The sequence below is a fragment of the Polistes canadensis genome, unplaced genomic scaffold (assembly GCF_001313835.1).
Source record: "Polistes canadensis isolate GaletaPanama2010 unplaced genomic scaffold, ASM131383v1 scaffold_21, whole genome shotgun sequence".
Classification (NCBI taxonomy): domain Eukaryota; kingdom Metazoa; phylum Arthropoda; class Insecta; order Hymenoptera; family Vespidae; genus Polistes; species Polistes canadensis.
The window spans coordinates 84,372-89,754 of NW_014569568.1; the positions used below are offsets into that span (position 1 = coordinate 84,372).

Sequence of the window (5,383 nt, forward strand, 5' to 3'; positions counted from 1 at the left end):
GTGTTACGTTTTTATTATTATTCATGTGTCCAACTATAAAAATATAAAATAATATTTTTCTTATTTATAAAAGTAATATCAAATTTAATAACGTTCGACAAATTTTTCAATAGAAGAACAAAGATATTTTTTCTATCAACTTTTAACGTATTTAAAACAAAAAAGAAATATATATATGCAATTATTACTTTAAAATTAATAATAAAATAATTCAATGCATACACGTGTTACGTTTTTATTATTATTCATGTATCCAACTATGAAAATATAAAATAATATTCGTAGACGTTTTAAAAAAGAATAAAAAGTCAAATGTAATAAGATAACAAAAAAAATATGACAACGAGACGAAGAAAATAAAAGAAGCGAGGATGAATTTGTCGTCCAGCAGTTGGCAAACGGTAAACTTTGTTTTCCCTAGAAAGTATGCATCCCTTCGTGTTTATAACTATATACAACATCATTCCTCTTTATACACATCACACTAAATTGTGTTTAGTTTAACGACAATAAAGAAACGTTCTCAAAGAGGGATAGATGTTTTATAATGCGACTCTATGGTGTTTTAAGGGAACGGTCGTTTAGAAATTAGTCAAATTAAATTCTAGTTGAGAAAATTTAATATCTTCCTTTTTCCCCTAGCCCCCTACCCCCTTCCCTTCTACCTTCCTTCATCTTCCTTTTCTCTTTTTATCTTTATCTTTATCTTTCTCTGTGACAAGACAAACGTTAATTCACTTTTACGATGGAATACTAAAGATGGAAATTTATGATTTTTTTTTTTAAACGTTGCCAAGTAATATATGTTACCAATTTTTTCTATAATAAACAAATGAATATAAAAACGAACGAACTATATTAATATATATAACTGTATTATTATATATATATTAATATATAATACAATTATATTAATATACAATATATATATATGGTGAATAAATAAAAATTAAAAAAAAATAAATAAATAAATGGTAAAAATTAAAAGGTAAGGATATACGATAAAGGGTCAAAGGTCGATGCTTGCACTAAAGATAGTAGACCGGCAGAATGCATCTTTCATGGGTAGATATAGGTAGCCTGAAAATAGTAGGCGTACAAAAAAGAGAGACAGAAAGACGATGAGAGTGAGAAAGATAGAATGGGGGAGGGAAAAAAAAGGAAGAGAAAAAGAGATAAACGAATTGTACACACTCGATGGAAATACTTGTTTAGTTTCTTGGACGTGTTCGTATTTGCCAAAGGAAAACGAAGTTAACATCAATGATGTTTTCTTTATAAACAATTCTACCTTATTTTCTTACCTTCTTACTTTTTGTTATTGCTCAACTCAATCTGACATATCGACCAATTTCTCTATTCGAGTATTAACAAATATTTCATTAGTTTTACTACTGTATAGAAAGAAAAAAAGGAAAAAAAAAATAAAAGAAGAAATCAATAAATCGATCAATCTAAAATTATCTCTCTTATCCTAGATTAAATCGAATATATTTTTATAAATGAAATAAGACGATTGATTAATATAGGAATACATATTTTATTTGACGTTTATTTTATTAATAATAAAACTCGAATTTAATATTAATATGCATTTATAAAATTTGTTAAGGAGAAGAAAAAATATGAATAATCAATAATTCAATAGAATAATTTTACTTTATATGCGAATAGAAAATAAGTCGAGATATTTTAATAGTAAATTATAGAATATTTCATTAATTATTATTAATCTATAATATATATTGGATTTTTTTTTGTTTTATTTTATTTTATAGGATAAAAATCCAATAAATACGAAACGTACAAAAAGAGATTAGGTAAAAGTTAAGAAAATTAGTAATTCAAATAAATTCGTTCAATTTGAAATGAACTTTCATTCCACAATAAAAAGAGTGTAATAATCTTAACTTAAAACTAACTAAAAAGAGACACCTAAGAGAAATAGAAAGGAAAAAAGATAACGGGGAAGAAAAGAGAAAAAGAGAGATAGAAAGTTATATTATGGTTAATCGTAAAAGAGTTGAATCTTTTACTCGGGTTTTAAGTACATTAACGTTTCCTCGACGAAAATAAGTTTAGAATTAAATCGTGCGACGTAAACTTTCAAGGCTAATGCCATTCATCGGTGTCTACAGTTTAATCGGTACAGTCACGAAATCCTGCAATTCTCGAAATCTATTTTCGTAAGAGAGATCATAAAACCCTTCAACCTTATGGTATCTCATCTATATGATAATATTGATCGAATTTACGTGTTCTTTAAACCCTGACGATGAAACAAAAATAAACCAAAAAAAAAAAGAAAATAAAAATAAATTAGAAAGAAAGAAAGAAAAAGAAGAAAAAAAAAGAGCATTGAAACTTATCGATGCATAAAAAAAACGATAACTGCAGTCAAACGAAGCGTCATAATTATTCTCAATAACGAAAGTGTATTATACGACACACATACACTTGTATAGAAATGCACAGGTGTGTGTGTGTTTTCTAATAATCGATCGTATCTAAACGAGACGCACATCGGTTAAAATAATCGAGCCTTTTAATAGTACACCCTGTAGTAAATAATTTTCAAGTATGATAACGAGAGAAAATATATAAATTAGATCTTGATCGTGTAATAAAAATTCAAACGAATACAAGGTTATACCACTTTATACCGTAGGACATATTCATTGCAAATAATACGAGCCCTTGGTATGTAATAGGTAAAATCAACTTTTCTACCTATTCGTGTTAAGATAAGGAAAGGTCGAGATGTGACCTTTTGGTAGAAAAGCTAGGTCGTAGAAAACGCCATAGATTTTCTTTTTTTCTCTTTTTTTTTGTTTAAATCCAATGGGTAGGAGAATAAGCCTTATCTAACGGGTTTATCTAACGACTTTCCTTCTTACGAGTTATCTTAATTTGATTCATAATTAATTAGGATTGTTGATTGATACAATCTAACGATAAATAATGTGATATTAAAGTCAAATAATTTACCCTTGATTAATTATATATATTAAATAATTTAAATCATGAAATATAGAAAAAGGAAAACAAAAAAAAATGATTGATTGATAATTTCGATAGGTCAATTTTGGTTGTGTGCGTTCGATTAGTATAATAATACCTCTTTTCTAAGAGCACCCTTAAGCGGTGGTGGCTGAGGTCCTCCGTTCTCCAACAATAGACTTTTGGTGCTACCACCCTTGACCCTAACGCTGCTCCATCTTTGACGGGGCACATCTGTCATTTTGTCAATTCTTTCGGCTTCTTTCAAGGATCCACCTTTAACGCGAAGTGCACCCAATACAGTGGGTGGTACCGGTACCTCTAATTGCCCCAAGAGATGCTCCGACATCGCTCTAGGGGACTTGATGCAAGTCATTGTTGCTGGGGCTAGCGTGTTTGCCGATGAAACAGACTTTACCAACAAATCTTTACCTTCTTTAGTCCAAGAAGATAATTTTCTACCTAACGACAACGTATTTGGTGTTGATTCGTTGATTGATGATGATTGTTGTCCTTGTTCGTTAGGAAAAGTATCCCTCAATTCGTTTCGATCGTTTTCAAGTATTTCCGTGACACCACCCCCAACACCGGTTGCCGATTTTAATATTGAACAAGTACCCAATGATTTACGTTGTTGTCGTTGTTGTTGTTGATAATAATGTTGTTTAACCGAATTAGGAGAATTAGCCATAGAATTACCACCTAATACTCTTTTCCTAGCACCGAATCTATTAACAATCCTATTACCCGTATTTTTATTACGACGTACGCTCAAACTCGTTCTAGTACCCTCAATCAAAGCGTCCCTTTCTTCAGATGACAATTCACTTTCTTCTTGAAGATCCGATGATGTGCTATCACTTATTCTACAAATACCTAATCTACCTAATGTCGTAGTCGTGTTACTATTATCACGATCACCACTAACACCAACACCAATACCACCACCACCACCACTGATAAAACCAATTGATAATGATTCTTTACGAATGTCAGAGGACGTACTACTATCGCTAGGACGGCTAAACAAACTCTGAATGTCTTTATCGTACGATGACGAACTGGTAGAAGTAGTATTAGTAGTATTAGTATTAGTTCTACTATCACCGAACAATCTCACGTTGCCGTTGGTTGATGCTGATTTTGATACCAATGTTCTCTTTCGTAATTGTTCCAAGTTTTCTCGAGGAAAATGTCTATCCACAACTCTTCCTTCTTTTTCTTCTTCCTCTTCCTCTTCTTCTTCTTCTTCTTCTTCTTCCTTTTCTCTTTTACAACCACCACCACCACCACCACTTTCTTCTCTTCCACCACCACCACCAACACCACCTCCACGACTACCACTTGTAGTACTTCCAACGACACCTCCTCTTCCTTTCCCTCTTCCTCTCCCTCCTCCTCCTCCTCCTCGAGATTTATCTCGGAGCTTGGGACGATCTCGAGTTTGCTCGGAGGTGTCGCTGGAATCTGGTCCAACGTGTTGAGGACCCTCGTCTGAAATACTCGAGCTCTGTTGCTGCTGCTGCTGTTTGCTCGACTTCAACGATGGTATATGCTTCCTTCTTATTATCACAGGAGGCGGTAGCCTATTCGTCGTCGTCGTTGTTGTTGTCGTAGTAGTAGTAGTAGTAGTAATACTAGTTCTCCCTTCAATCACGTCGAATTGACCTTTAACCAACCTCAGCGCTATCTGTTCTTCCTCCCTTGACGATGATCCCGGAGGCTGGGACTTGGACAGTTTTTCCTTGAACAGCTGAATTTTGCCGGAATATTTTTCACGATTTTAAATTGTTATTATTATTAATTCTCCCTCTCACCCCCACTCCTATCACTTCTTCTTCTTTTCTGCTTTTTTTATTTATTTATTTATTTATTGATTGATTGATTGATTGATTATTTTATTACGTCGATTTATTCTAATTTTTTTTCTTCTTCTTATTCTTCTTCTTCTGACAAATGTTTCGACGATTTTGAAAGACAATTGGGTTGATTTATCGTCGATTATAATTTCAAACTGGTGTTCTTAGATATATATGTATATATTTGTTTATTTTTTTTTTTTGGTTTCTTTCTTTAGAATTATTTCCTTTTAAAATCTTTTAGACTCTCTCTTTTTATTCTCTCTCTCTCTCTCTCTCTCTCTTTCTCACTTTCTTCCCTTCAGTGCTTTTTTCTAATTGTGCAAATGATTATTAACATTTATCAAACATGTGCGCATCCGTTTGTTTTTTTTTGTATTATCTTAAAGTATTTCTTTCTTTTTTTTTTTTTGTTTTTTGTTTCTTTTCGGTTTGTTTCTCTCTTCACTCGAGTACTGAATATTATTTTTTTACTGGTTATATCGCATAAACCGATATATATATATATTACAGAGATAAAATGA

The 5,383-nt window shown here is 31.8% G+C and overlaps 1 protein-coding gene across 1 annotated transcript in view; it reads right to left on the bottom strand.

The window, feature by feature from the left end:
- Positions 1-3,218, bottom strand: part of LOC106793943 (potassium voltage-gated channel subfamily H member 2) — a gene marked incomplete in the record, with an annotated part of 48,412 nt that extends 45,194 nt beyond the window's left edge. The window contains 1 exon segment of the mRNA XM_014761247.1: positions 3,119-3,218.
- Positions 3,219-5,383: the final 2,165 nt, after the last annotated feature.